The sequence below is a fragment of the Pelodiscus sinensis genome, chromosome 16 (assembly GCF_052426305.1).
Source record: "Pelodiscus sinensis isolate ZL-2025 chromosome 16, ASM5242630v1, whole genome shotgun sequence".
Taxonomy (NCBI): Eukaryota; Metazoa; Chordata; order Testudines; family Trionychidae; genus Pelodiscus; species Pelodiscus sinensis.
In genome coordinates, this window is record NC_143067.1 from 208791 (window position 1) to 223584 (window position 14794).

The 14794-nt window shown below is 47.3% G+C and overlaps 1 protein-coding gene across 1 annotated transcript in view; it reads right to left on the reverse strand.

The window, feature by feature from the left end:
- Window positions 1–2211: 2211 nt before the first annotated feature.
- REEP2 (receptor accessory protein 2) overlaps window positions 2212–14794 on the reverse strand; it is a 106929-nt gene continuing 94346 nt past the window's right edge. The window contains exon 9 of the transcript XR_012900116.2: window positions 2212–7496. The gene's annotated coding sequence lies outside the window, so the exon portion shown is untranslated. The remainder of the gene's footprint in view (window positions 7497–14794) is intronic.

Sequence of the window (14794 nt, forward strand, 5' to 3'; positions counted from 1 at the left end):
AAATAATCATCCTGTAGGTCAAGGTTAGACAGACAGTTTCCCTTCTGCAAGGCAGGGATTATAGTGGCAAGGATTTCCATCTTGAAGTGGTATCTACTGATGAATTGGCTGAGGTTGTGTAAACTGATGATAGGTCTCCATCCCCCAATTTTCTTTATCATAAGAAATTATGGGACTAGAACCCTTTCCTCTTGTGTTGCTGAGATACATGTTCTCTTGCTCCCAGTTGCAGGAGGTGGTTCAGTTCTTGCATGAGAGCAGTCTTGTGAGATGTGTCACTGAAGGAGGACAGCTGGTGGGGGCTAGGAGAGAGAGTTGTAAAGGGGATGCAGTAACCAAGAAGCAATGGACTAAAACTGCGGCAAGGGAGATGTAGGTTGTACATTAGGAAAAACTTCCTAACTGTCAGAGTGGTTAAATACTGAAATAAATTGCCTAGGGAGTTTGTGGAATCTCCATCACTGGAGATATTTAAGAGCAAGTTAAATAGACATCTATCAGGGATGGTCTAGATCAGCAGTTCCCAACCTTTTCCAGATGGGGACCCATTTTGACAATTCAGGAAGGCAATTCAAAAATGGGGGGAGGAGGGAGGGCAGAACCACCTGGGGAGCCACTTGGCAATGCTTTTGAAATGTAATGGCGACCCATATTTGGGTCCCGACCCATAGGTTGGGAAACCCTGGTCTAGATGGTATTTGGTCTTGCCATGAGGGCAGGGGACTGGACTCAATTACCCCTTGAGGTCCCTTCCAGTTCTAGTGTTCTATGATTCTACATTCTAACCATTCCATGCTAGTTCTAGCTCTCCCTTGTCCATAGTGATGCCAGTCCACGCTTGGTAGAAAGATGATAGTCTGTTCCCAAATGGTGTGAGGGAACTTGGAAATAGCCTTGGAGAGTTTGGGGCTGTGTTGCCTTCGACCAAGCCTTCAAAATTTCTGGCATGAAGTTGAGGGCTGGGATGGTGCTGAGTGATCAACTGGTTGTCTGTGTCTGTTTTCACACTGCTTATGTCTATTATCATAATGCCTCTGAGGCTGTGTGAAGGAAATAGGTCTGAATTTCTGATTGAAGACTCTGGCCTACTTTCTCGTCATTACAGGGACGTGAAATCCTAAAGTAGACAGAGTCCTTTAGGATATGGGGAGAAGAGTCAATGGTTTCTGTTAACAACTTCAACTTCAAAGGGCAGGTCCTTCCCAGTGGTTGAACCTCCTTGGGGAAACAGCTGCAGCCACAATGCCCGTTGCATGATAACTACTGTGGAGTCAGATGAGGCAGTTGTATCAGCGAAACCAAGGGGCAGCCTGAAAGGCAATGCAAGAAATAAGCATCTCTTCACTGATGTTGGCTTTGAACTATTCTCTTTTGTTATCTGGAAGTTGTTCAATAAAGGGTGCCTTCTGTTCAAAAAAGTTGTGTATATTTAACCTATAGGGCTGCATAGTTGGCGATCTTTAGTTGAAGGGTAGCCAAAGAGTATACCTTTCTTCCAAAAAGTTTTTTCCAGTCTCTGTCACATGGGGTGGTACGAGTTGCTTCTTCCCTGCCCCTATAGTTGATAGCCACCACAACTAATGAGTTTGGGGTAGGGTGCAAGAAAAGGTAATTTGCTCCTTGGGGTGCCACATAATACTTCTTGTCTGACATTTTACAGGTTGGCAGCCTAGTGGCTGGAGTCTGCTATATTGTTTTTGCCAGGTCCATACACAAAGGGATTATGGGTAAGACATGGGATCCACCTAACCAAGGGTATGTCTACACTACCCCGCTAGTGTGAACTAGCGGGGTAATGTATGCATACCGAACGTGCAAATGAAGCCCGGGATTTGAATTTCCCGGGCTTTATTTGCATAAGCCGGCCGGCGCCATTTTTAAATGCCGGCTTGTTCGAACCCCGTGCCGCGCGGCTACACGCGGCACGGGCTAGATAGTTCGGACTAGCAAGCTATTCCGAACTATCTGTACACCTCATGGAACGAGGTATACAGATAGTTCGGAATGGCTTGCTAGTCTGAACTATCTAGCCCGTGCCGCGTGTAGCCGCGCGGCACGGGGTTCGAACAAACCGGCATTTAAAAATGGCGCCGGCCGGCTTATGCAAATAAAGCCCGGGAAATTCAAATCCCGGGCTTCATTTGCACGTTCGGTATGCATACATTACCCCGCTAGTTCGCACTAGCGGGGTAGTGTAGACATACCCCCAGAGAGGAAAGAGCATCTTCGCAGACAGGCTTGCAAACCTAGTGAGGAGGGCTTTAAACTAGGTTCATTGGGGGATGGTGACCAAAGCCCTGAGGTAAGTGAGGAAGTCAGATACTGGGAAGAAACACAAGGAGGAACGAGAAACAAAGGAGGACCCCGACTCGAATGGAGAAGGTAGGGCGATCAGCTGGTTATGTAAGGTATTTGTACACAAATACAAGAAGCATGGGAAACAAAAAACAAGAAGAATTAGAAGCCCTGGCCCAGTCAGAGAACTATGATTTGATTGGAATAACGGAGACTTGGTGGGATGACTCGCATGACTGGAGCACTGTCATGGAAGGATATAAACTGTTCAGGAAGAACAGGCAGGGGAGAAAAGGAGAAGGAGTTGCATTGTATGTAAGAGAGCTGTATGATTGCTCAGAGCTCCAGTATGTAGAGGGAGAAAAGCCTGCTGAGAGTCTATGGGTTAAGTATAGAGGTGGAAGCAACGAGGGTGATGTTGTGGTTGGTGTCTGCTATAGACCACCGGATCAGGTGGATGAGGCTTTCTTCAGACAACTGAGAGAAGCTTCCAGATCACAGGCTCTGGTTCTCATGGGGGACTTTAATCACCCTGACATCTGTTAGGAGACCAATACAGCAGAACACAGACAATCCAGGAAGTTTTTGGAGAACATTGGGGATAACTTCTTGGTACAAGTGCTGAAGGAACCGACTAGGGACCATGCGCAGCTTGACCTGCTGCTCACAAACAGGGAGGAACTAGTAGGGGAAGTATTGGTGGGTGACAACCTGGGAAGCAGTGATCATGAGATGGTAGATTTCAGGATCCTCACCAAAGGAAGAAAGAAGAGTAGCAAAATACACACCCTGCAATACAGAAAAACGGACTTTGACTCCCTCAGAGAAATGATGGACAGAATCCCCTAGGATGCTTACATGAAGGGGAAAGGAGACCAGAAGAGCTGGCAGTATTTTAAAAATGCCTTATTGAAAGCACAGGAAGAAACCTTCCCGATGCGCAGCTAGAAAAGCTAATATGGTAAGCAAGCAGACTGGCTTTCTGGAGAAATCCTTGGTGAGCTTAAATACAAAAAGGAAGCTTACGAGAAGTAGAATATTGGACAGATGACTAGGGAGGAGTATGAATATATTGCTCAAGAATTCAGGGGAGTTATCAGGAATTGCAGCTAGCAAAGTATGTGAAGGGTAACAAGAAAGGTTTCTACAGGCATGTTAGCAATAAGAGGGTGATCAGAGAGATGGTGTGGGGCCCTTACTGGATGAAGGAGGTAACCTAGTGACAGATGATGTGGAAAAAGCTGAAGTACTCAATGCTTTCTTTGCCTCTGTCTTCACGGAAAAGGTCAGCTCCCAGACTAATGCACTAGACAACACAGTAGGTGGAAGGAGGTGGACAGCCCTTGGTGGAGAAAGAACAAGTTAGGAACTATTTAGAAAAGCTAGACATACACAAATCCTTGGGTCCAGATTTCATGCATCTGAGGGTACTAAGGGAGTTTGCAAATGTCATTGCGGAGCCTTTGGCCATTATCTTTCAAAAATCCTGGAGATCAGGAGATATCCCAGATGACTGAAGTAGGGCAAATGTACAGCCCATCTTTAAAAAAGGGGAAGAAGGACAATCCAGGGAACTACAGACCAGTCAGGTTTACCTGAGTCCCCGGAAAAATAATGGAGGGGATCCTCAAGGAATCCATTCTGAAGCACTTGGAAGAGGGTAAATGGATCAGGAATAGTCAGCATGGATTCATGAAGGGTAAATCATGCCTGACAAATCTGATTAGCTTCTATGATACGGTAACTGGGTCTGTGGATATGGGAAAATCAGTGAATGTGATATACCTTGACTTTAGCAAAGCTTTTGATATGGTCTCCACAATATTCTTGCCAGCATGTTAAGGGAGTATGTATTGGATAAATGGACTCTAAGATGGACAGAAAGCTGGCTAGATCGTCAAGCCCAACGTGTAGTGATCAACAACTCAATATCATGTTGGCGGTCACTTTCTAGTAAAGTACCCCAAGGATCTGTTCTAGGACCAGTTTTGTTCAACATTTTTATTAATGACCTGGATGAGGGGATGGATTGCACCATCAGCAAGTTTACAGATGACACTAAGCTGGGGAGAGTGGCAGATATGCTGGAGGGCAGGGATAGGGTCCAGAGTGACCTAGACAGATTAGAGGATAGGGCCAAAAGAAAACTGATGAGGTTCAACAAGGACAAGTGTAGAGGCCTGCACTTGGGACGGAAGAATCCCAAGCATTTTTACAGGCTGGGGACCAACTGGCTAAGTAGCAGTTCTGGGATTACAGTTCTGGGGATTATAGTGGATGAGAACCTGGATATGAGTCAACAGTGTGCCCTTGTAGCCAAGAAGGCTAATGGTATATTAGGGTGCATTAGGAGGAGCATTGCCAGCAGATCTAGAGAAGTGATTATTCCCCTTTATTCAGCTCTGGTGAGTCCACATCTGGAGTACTGTGTCCAGTTCTGGGCCCCCCCACTATAGAAAGGATGTGGACGTATTGGAGAGGGTCCAGCTGAGGGCGACCAATATGATTAGGGGGCTGGAGAGCATGCGTTATGAAGAGAGACTGAGGGATTTGGGTCTGTTTAGTCTGCAGAAGAGAAGAGTGAGGGGGGATTTGATAGTAGCCTTCAACTTCGTGAAGGGAGGTTCCAAGGAGGATGGAGAGAGGCTGTTCACAGTAGTGACAGATGGCAGAACAAGGAGCAATGGTCTCAAGTTACAGTGGGAGATGTCTAGGTTGGATATTAGGAAAATCTATTTCACTAGGAGGGTGGTGAAGTACTGGAATGGGTTCTCTAGGGAGGGTGACAGGAACATGTGGAGGAGATCTGGAGGGAATAGCCATGCTGAACAGTGCCAGAAGGAAGGGGTGGAGTCTGAGGAAAAAAAGTAGCAGAATCTGTCCGGTATGTCATCCCCGGGTGCACCCTCAAAAGGAAAGCTTGCCCTGCTTCCACTTCGGGGGGCGTGAACGGGCTCTCTTCTTGAAGGGATATTGCCCTTTAGTTGGGAGGACTGGGGCTTAAACCTCTTCCTCTCAGACGCTGGGACATACAGGCTTGGAGTTTTCAAGGTTGTAGGAGGGTCCCTTAGCCCATGCAACTTAGTGTCTGCCTTTTCTGCAAACAGGGCACCTGTGTCAAAAGAGAGGTCCTGAATGGAGTTCTCAACCTCCAGAGAGAGACAGGCCCAACAGGAGAAGCCAGGCCGCATGCCTCGTGGAGGAGGCAGAAACCATAGAGCGAGCAGCTGAGTCTGCAGCATAAGATGCCACCTGCAAGGCCACCAGCACCATGGAAGACTCCTCTTTGATCAGGGCCTTATTCTCCTTATTCAGACAAGGTCATCTCAAATCTGGCCAGCACCTGCCAGATATTCACCTCATACCTGATGAACAAAGCCTGGTGGTTCTTCACCCTTAGCTGAAAACTGGCCAAAGAATAAATCTTTATACCAAACAAGTCCAAGTGTTTGGAGTGTTTATTCTTGGAGACAGCTGCCGGCTGGCCCTGTTACTCCCTGTGGTTGACTCCACCGCAAGGGATTTGGATGGTGGGTGGGTGTAGAAGTAGTCACAGTCCCCCGCAGGGACAAAGTACTTTTGTTTGGCTAGAGGAGGGGGTCGCCAGAGAGGCTTGGCAATCTTAGCAACCACCTTGTGCAGAGGCAAGGCTACCCTGTCCGACCCTGCTGATCTGAGGACCCCAAACAATGAGTCTGAGGACTCTTGCACCCCCTCAGCCTGGAGACCCAAGCTGTTAGCCACCCACCTCAGGAGGTCCCAGTGGGCTCTCAAGTCCTCCAGGGGCAGCACTGGGGGAGAAGACACAATCGCCTCATATGAAGAGGAGGTGGCCAAGGCTGGTTGTGCTCCACACAAGGCAAGGGTTGGTCACTTGCCCCTGCCATCTGTTGAGGGCAGGCTGGTGTCCCCATACCCCTTGAGGCCCATGAGACCCTGGTGGCACTGAGGCATATTGGAATACTCCAGCAACCGAGCAGGTAACGGGAAACCCTAGGAAGTCCATGGGCACCAATGCACCTGCCACTGAGATGGCGGCCATAGCATGCCTTGGGACGGCACCAGCAGTGTCCACATCAATGGCACCGAGGACTGTGCTGACTGCTGTGCCAAAGGAATGGAAGTTGCCTCGGAAGCCATGCTGTAGGAGTGGACGCTCACTGACGCCCAAGACAAGGAGCAAGAGCAGTGACTCTTCCAGTGCCAGGACTCTGCCACTGACAGACCAGGAATATCCAGAGGGTCTATGGGAGCTATGAAGCCCTGAAGAGCCACTCCTCAAATCCAGGGAACAGTAGCAGAGAGAAGATCCTGGTGTCTGGATGGGCAATGGGGTAAGCAGGATGTGCCTCTATGGCTGGGAAGGCTCAGTGCCAGCGAGTATCTACAGCATGGCGAACAGTGCTAGTGCTTTGGAGAGGAGTCCTGATGGTGCAGCGAGTAGGGAGAATCTCTATCCCTTCAATACCTTTGGTGCCAGGGGGCACGTGCCTGCACAGGTCTGTGCACCAACTCCAGCAATGCAGGCAATTGCGTGTCATGCCCCAGTCTCTCACATGCAGACCTATGGAGACTTCAGGGCATTCTCTTCTCAGACGCTGGAGGAAAACATGATGGGACTATACAAGGAGATCAAGGGCTGAAGAACAGTGGTTCACCTCTGTGCTAGGGCCTGTTCAGTAACAGGAGTGGTACCAGCCTAGCTCTTATATCCTGTGCGGCCTGGAAGGGCTCTGTCAAGGAGGGGAAACGGACCTCAAACATTGATGAATGTGACCCAGATGCTGGCTTGATGTCTTTTGAGGCTTTTCCAGCTTGTCCTCTGGCTGGTCACTCTTCTTCCTCTTATCCTTACGAGAGGACTTGTCTCTGCCTGGCTTCCTACCAGGCCTAGCCAGAGGAGTGGGGCATGCCCAGACCCCCAGACAGAGTCTCGTCAAAAGAATTGAAAGTCCAACAATTTACTACTTCTTCTTAAACCCTTGTACTCTGAGTGGAGCATAAGTCATCTACAAGTTTCCTCCTCTTCACTTTGTCTTGAGACAAAACCTCTAGCTGACTCAAGGAGTACCCCAGTTGTTGTCCTTCAATCTCAGTAGATCTTCTCCATGTTGTCTGAGGTCTTCCTCTTTTGCGTTTTCCTTGCGGGTTCCATGTGAGAGCTTGGCGGACTATGATGGTGTCCAGTAGCACCTTAGAGACTAATAAAAATACATAAACAGTATCATGAGTTTTTGTGGTCACAAAGGTATTATATTTCAAACTCTGGGCTCCCTGCTCCATATTTGTCATTCAAAGAAGTGGGTTGTGCCCACAAAAGCTCATGATTCTATTTATATATTTTTGTTTTAGTCTCTAAAAAAAATGATCCTGTAGCACCTTAGTTACCAATTAACCCCTGAGACTTTTAAACATGCCAGGTACTTAGCATCAGAGGGGTAGCTGAGTCGTCTCTAACTGGAAAAACTTAAAAAACAAGGAATAGTCTAGCAGCACCTTAAAGACTAACAAAACATGTAGATGGCATCATGAGCTTTTGTGGGCACAACCCACTTCTTCAGATGAATGAAATATTAAAAGTCCATATCCAAGAATAAATAAGGGAAGGCCAAACAGTGGGGAGAAGGGGGGAAAAGAAAAAGAAAAAAAAGAAAAAGATAGTGAATTCGATTATTCAAGTTAGAAGAGCAGCGCTGACAAGAACAATTTTGCACCTCTATAAGTACCCATTGTTTGTTTAAGTCAGTGTTTCCCAATTTTATTTGGCTGAGAAACCCTTTTCAGCTTTTCAAGGAACCCCTAGGTTTGTCAAGAAAAAAAGGGGGGGAGGGGAGAGGGACCCACCAATTCATGAAAATCCCCACCAATGCATGAAAATCACATTCCTTCCTCAAGATCCCCCACCCTCCTTCCTTGAGGCCTCATCCACTCTGTTCCCCTCCTCTCCATCACTTGCTATCTCCAGCCCTTATACACTCTCACTAGGTTGAGACAGGAGGTGTGGGGTGGGAATGAGGGATTTGGGTGTGTGAAGGGGTGAGAAGTACAAGCTCTGGGAGGGAATTTGGATGCAGGAGAAGGGGATGTTAGCTCGGGGAGAGAGCTCCAGGTTCTGGGAGTGCTGGGCTCAGGTGGAAGGTTAGGGTGCTGAGCAAGCCATGGGCTTGTGGATGTGAGGGTGCAGCAGTTTGGGCTGGATATCCATGGCTTGCTCAGCACCCCAACCTTCTACCCCAACACTCCCAGAGCCTGCAAAATGGCTGAGCCAAGCACCAATTCCCTGCCCTTCCCTCCCCTTGAGTCTAGCCTCAGTTCCCGGCACCTTCCTCCTCCTGCATCCAAACTGAGCTCTGAGCTCCATACACACACCCCCACCCCGCAGCCCAACCCAGCTCCCCAGACCTCCCCACTCTGCAACCCAGATGAGCTCAATTTCCCTGCACCTTCCCCCAAACCATGCAGACATGCTGAGCCAGCGCTGATTCCCTGCCCCTACCTCCCTCCCTCCTTCTCCTTGGCTGTGTCTACACTAGTGCAATCTTGCACCAAAGCAGCCACTCTTGCGCAAAAACGTGCTTCCTGTCTACACTGCCCATGTGTTCTTATGCAAGTACACTGATGTTCTCATGTATGAAATCAGGGCTTCTTGCACAAGAACTATGATGCTCCCGCTCAGGAATAAGCCCTTTTGTGCAACTATTCTTGCGCAAGAGGCCAGTGTGGACAGGCAACATGAATTTATTGTACAAGAAAGTCTTATGGCTAAAATGGCCATTGGCACTTTCTCGGGCAAGAGAGCGTCCACACTGCCATAGATGCTCTTGTGCAAAAGCACAGCTTGCACATGGCAGTGTGGACGTGTTCTTGCACAAGAAACTGCTAGTGTAAACATAGCCTAAGAGTTTCCTCGCATGAGCAAAATGAATTTTGTGTTGTGCACCAGTACTGAGTTCATGTGGCTTGTTTGGATGTGCCACTGTGGCACCCAAGTTATTACAGTAAAACTCCGATGGTCCGGCAACTGATGGTCCGGCACTCCTGATGGTCCGGCACCATCAGGAACCCGGAAGTGCTCCGGGCAGCTGGACCATTGGAGCTGCTCTGCCCCCAGCTTCCCCGATTCAGCCGCTGCTAAAACTGACCAGCGGCTGAATTGGGGAAGCCGGAGGCAAAGCAGCTGGGGCGCTGCCGGGTAGGTCCCCTAGCGCTGCCCCTCGGGGCTGTGGAATCAACCGGGCAGCATCCCAGGTGTCCCCGATTCAGTCGCTGCTGAAACTGACCAGCGGCTGACTCCAGGAAGCTGGAGGCAGAGCTGTTCTGCCCCAGGCTTCCTGGAATCAGCCGCTGATCAGTTTCAGCAGCGGCTGACTTGGGGACGCCTGGGGCAGAGCAGCTGGGGTGCTGCTGGGTTGGTCCAGTAGCGCCGCACCTCAGGGCTGTGGGACCAACCCAGCAGCCCCCAGCTGCTCTACCCCAGGCGTCCTGATTCAGCCGCTGCTGAAACTGACCAGAGGCTGATTCCAGGAAGTCCGGGGCAGAGCTGCGCAACATGGGAAGGCACTGCTAGGCTAAAAACCTCTACTTATCGGCACAAGGACACACCAACACCTAAGTGGAGCACCCACAGGGACACCACTAGACGGATGATCAGAGCCTAAGCACCATCTGCCTCTTGTAGGATGGCCATTGGCATCAGAGATGTGAGTCACAACAGCGTGACATTGAAAGCACCCAGACTTGCGGAGTAGGTGATATAATCCAGGAACTGTGTCATCCCTGCCATACAGCCTTGGTGCCTTTTAAATGCCTTGATGAAGTAGCTTCCACCTAGGCCACTCACCAACAGCCTGTCACTATGCAAACCATACCTTGAATGAATGTGTGTAACTACAGCCTGACCGATACACAGTCTACATTCTAGTACTCATCTTCCTTGATTGTACTGAAGGGTGACCACAACACAATCACAGTCTTAGCTTTTCCCAGAAATGTATGTTGTCCTATACTGTCCAGGAAAACTGTTGAAGAGTTCTCCCCACTGCCCCTGTTCCCTCCATTCACCTTATCCTCTCTTTACCCCTGCCATCCCTACACAGATGGTATTTTAGCAATTCTGCTGGGTTATTGGAGTTCTTTTTGTATGACTTAAGTTTCTGAGCAGTTCAACATTTCATAGTTAGGAATTCTAAACAATTAGTGTTGTTTAATCAGTAGTGCTTTTGCACTCATAGGTATTCAGACCGATCTCTGTTTCGAAACCATGATTTGCCAATGCAAATAAATACAAACTTTATTTACACTCAGTTACTTTCAGGTGCAATTCAAGTAATTTGGATGTATAAAAGCCATGGTGTTTGGCCCTAAAAGCAGAGATCGACTTAAGGCCAGGCTAAAAAACTTACTCTGAGTTTTTGTTTGTTTGTTTGCATGTTTCATTGCTAGAGCTACCCATTCTACCCCATAAGAAGAACTTTTACAATGATTTGGACATGCGTTGTAAATCTAAGCCCTTGGTTAACAGTGTGAAAACAGACATGAATTAACTATTAAGGAAACAAGGCCTAAGCCAATGAGTAGAGTTTAGGCTTCTTTTAACAAAAAACAACTCCACTTTTCAAACTACAGGAAGTAGCTTGTTTTTGTATTTCAGATTTTAGCTGAAGCTGTCAGATCTTTGTAATGGAAGATGATGAAGGAAGGTGAAATAATGTGAACACAAGGAAAGTAACAAAGGAAATCTATATATGGAGCTATTCAGCCTATACACATAATTTCTATAACCACCAATTAGAGTAGACTCAGATTGAGAAGAAGGCAAGAACAGTTAGCAGCCTGGACAGCAAATGAGAACAAGTACTGATGAGAGAAAACAGAGAGGACAACTCAGCAAGATATTTTGCACTGAGATTCAGTAGTGAAGAATAGTTCTGGCTACAAACCATAATCCAGTTGTAATGCATGTGTAGATTTAAGTGCAAACAGTCTTAAATATTTGATGGATGACTGGGAAGAGGAAACAGAAAACAGAAGTAATAGCTTTTAACAGCATAGCACAAAAATGGCACCAGCAGGCACACCTATCTTATGATGATGACAACCCATGTCTGGCTGCTGTATCATGATCCCAGAGAATCTGATTCGCAAACACAGGAGTAATAAAAGCTTCAATTAAAACAACCCTTGGGTTTCATCTCCTTGTCCTAAAGGGACAGCCAGCCACTCTTTTGGCAAGTTGATAAAGCCAGAGTAAATGCAATATCACCAAAGAAGCAATCTTAGATATTTTCAAACCCACGATATATGGATTGTTATGTTCCTAGAATACACACAGAGAAATTAGATACAAGCTCCCCCACCCCCAAATACCCTTGCTAGAAGGCTACAATCTAACACTTCAATTTCTTAGAATTCAGAACACCCCCCCACAAAACCCCACAAACAGAGAAAACTAGGTGTTCTCTAAAGCAGCAAGGCACAATTTAAGATGGCTCTTTTCAGACTGAATTTGATTGCAAGCCAGGGGCACGATAGCAAAATGTGCAAACATGATCAGGAACGAAAACAAAACAACCAAAGAACTCCTGAGTTATAGCTTGGATTTCTAACACAATTCTCAGTACACCATAAATTACATAGTATAATAGGGCTGGAACAGACCTCAGGAGGTCATCGAGTCCAGCCCCCTTCCCAAAGCAGGACCAATCCCAATTACATCAACCCAGCCTCGGCATTTGTCAAGCTGAGACTTAAACACCTCTAGGGATGGAGAGTCTACCACCTCCCTAGGGAACCCATTCCAGTGCTTCACCACCCTCCTAGTGAAATAGTATTTCCTAATATCCAACGTTGACCTCCCCTATTGTATCATGAGACCATTGCTCCTTGCTCTGCCAACTGTCACTACTGAGAACAGCCTCTCTCCATCCTCTTTGGAACCTCCCTTCAGGAAGTTGAAGACTGCTATCAAATCCCCCCCTCACTCTTCTCTTCTGTAGACTAAGGAAGGTCACATGCCTTAGCCTCTCCTCATAGGTCATGTACTCCAGCCCCTTAATCATTTTGGTTGCCCTCCGCTGGATCCGCTCCAAGGCATCTACATCCTTTCTTAGTGGAGGGCCCAGATGTGGCCTCACCAAAGCCAAATAAAGGGGCATAATCACTTCCCTAGATTCTCCTCCTAATGCAACCTAATATACCATTAGCCTTATTGGCTACAAGGTCACACTGTTGACTCATATCCAGCTTCTCATCCACTGTAATCCCCCTCTTCTGCAGAACTGCTACTTAGGCAGTCAGTCCCCAGCCTGTAACAACGCTTGGAATTCTGAACCCTGCCCTCCAGCATATCTACCTCTCCCCCTAGCTTAGTGTCATCTGCACATTTGCTGAGGATGTTATCCATCCCCTCTTCCAGGTCATTAATAAAGATGTTGAACAAAACCAACCCTAGAATCGATCCTTCAGGAACTCCACTTGAAACCGACTGCCAGCCAGACAGCGAGCTGTTGATCACTACCCGATGGGCCTGGCAATCTAGCCAGCTTTCTATCCATCTTACAGTCCATTTATCCAATCCATACTTCCTTAACTTGCTCGCAAGAATATTGTGGAAGACCGTATCAAAAGCTTTGCTAAAGTCAAAGTATATATCTATCACATCCACTGACTTCCCCATATCCACAGAGCCAGTTACCTCATCATAGACACTAATCAGATTGGCCAGGCATGACTTGCCCTTAGTGAATCCACGTTGACTATTCCTGATCACTTTCCCCTCTTCCAAGTGCTTCAAAATGGATTCTTTGAGGATCCCCTCCATGATTTTTCCAGGGACAGAGGTAAGGCTGACTGGTCTGTAGTTCCCTGGATTGTCCTCCTCTCCTTTTCAAAAGATTGGAAAAAGGCAAATGTAGTGCCCATCATCCAGGACCTCGCCTGATCTCCACCACTTTTCAAAGATAATGGACAAAGGCCCTGCAATGACATTTGCAAACTCCCTCAGATGCATTAAATCTGGACCCATGGATTTGTGCATGTCTAGCTTTTTTAAATAGTTCTTAACCTGTTCTCTCTCAACCGAGGGCTGCCCACCTCCTTCCCAAACTGCGTTACCTAGTGCAGTAGTCTGGGAGTTGACCTTGTCTGTGAAGACAGAGGCAAAAAAAGCATTGAGTACTTCAGCTTTTCCCACATTATCTGTCAGGAGGTTTCCTCCCTCATTCAGTAAGGGTTCCACACCCTCTCTGATCACCCTCTTATTGCTAACATGCTTGAAGAAACCTTTCTTGTTACCCTTCACATTCCTTGCCAGCTGCAATTCCAATTGTGCTTTTGCCTTCCAGATTACTCCCCTGCATTCTCGAACAATATATTTATAGTCCTCCCTGGTCATCTGTCCAAGTTTCCACTTCTTATCAGCTTCCTTTTTGTGTTTAAGCTCGCCAAGCATTTCCCTGGTAAGCCAATCTGGTCGCCTACCATATTTGTTTTTCTTACTGCGCATCAGGATAATTTGTTCCTGTGCCTTCAATAAGGCTTCTTTAAAATACTGCCAGCACTCCTAGACTCCTTTCACCTTTGTTAGCATCCCAGGGGATCCTGCCCATCATTTCTCTGAGGGAGTCAAAGTCTGCTTTTCTGAAGTGCAGGGTGTGTATTTTGCTGTGCTCCTTTCTTCCTTTGGTCAGGATCCTGAGCTTGACCATCTCATGATCACGTGGCTGGCAACTTTGGCAGCAGTCTACTTCCCCTACTAGTTCTCCCATTTGTGAGCAGCAGGTCAAGCTGTGCATGACCCCGGTCAGTTCCTTCAGCACTTGTACCAGGAAGTTATCCCCAATATTCTTCAAAAACTTCCTGGATTGTCTGTGTACCGCTGTATTGGTCTCCCAACAGATGTCAGGGTGTTTCAAGTTCCCCATGAGATCTAGAGCCTGTGATCTGGATGCTTCTCTTAGTTGTCTGAAGAAAGCCTCATGTACCTCATCCACCTTATCTGCTGGTCTATAGAAGACACCAACCACAACATCATCTCTGTAGCTTCCACCTCTAAACTTAACGCAAATACTCTCAACAGGCTTTTCTACCCTTATATTTTGGAGCTCTGAGCAATCATACTGCTCTCTTATATATAGTGTAACCCCTCCTCCTTTTCTCCCCTGCCTGTTCTTCCTGAACAGTTTATACCCTTGCATGATAGTGCTCCAGTCATGTGAATCATTCCACCAAGTCTCCGTTATTCCAATCAAATCATAGTTCTTTGATTGTGCTAGGGCTTCTAATTCTTCCTGTTGATTTCCCAGGCTTCTCTAGCATTTGAATCAGAGGTCCTCCTTTGTTGCTCCTTTCTCCTTGTGTTTCTTCCCAGTATCCTACTTCCCCACTTACCTCAAGGATTAGGTCACCAACCCCCAATGAACCTAGTTTAAAGTCCTCCACACTAGATTTGCAGACCTTAGAATCACAGAATCATAGAACACTAGAACTGGAAAGGACCTCG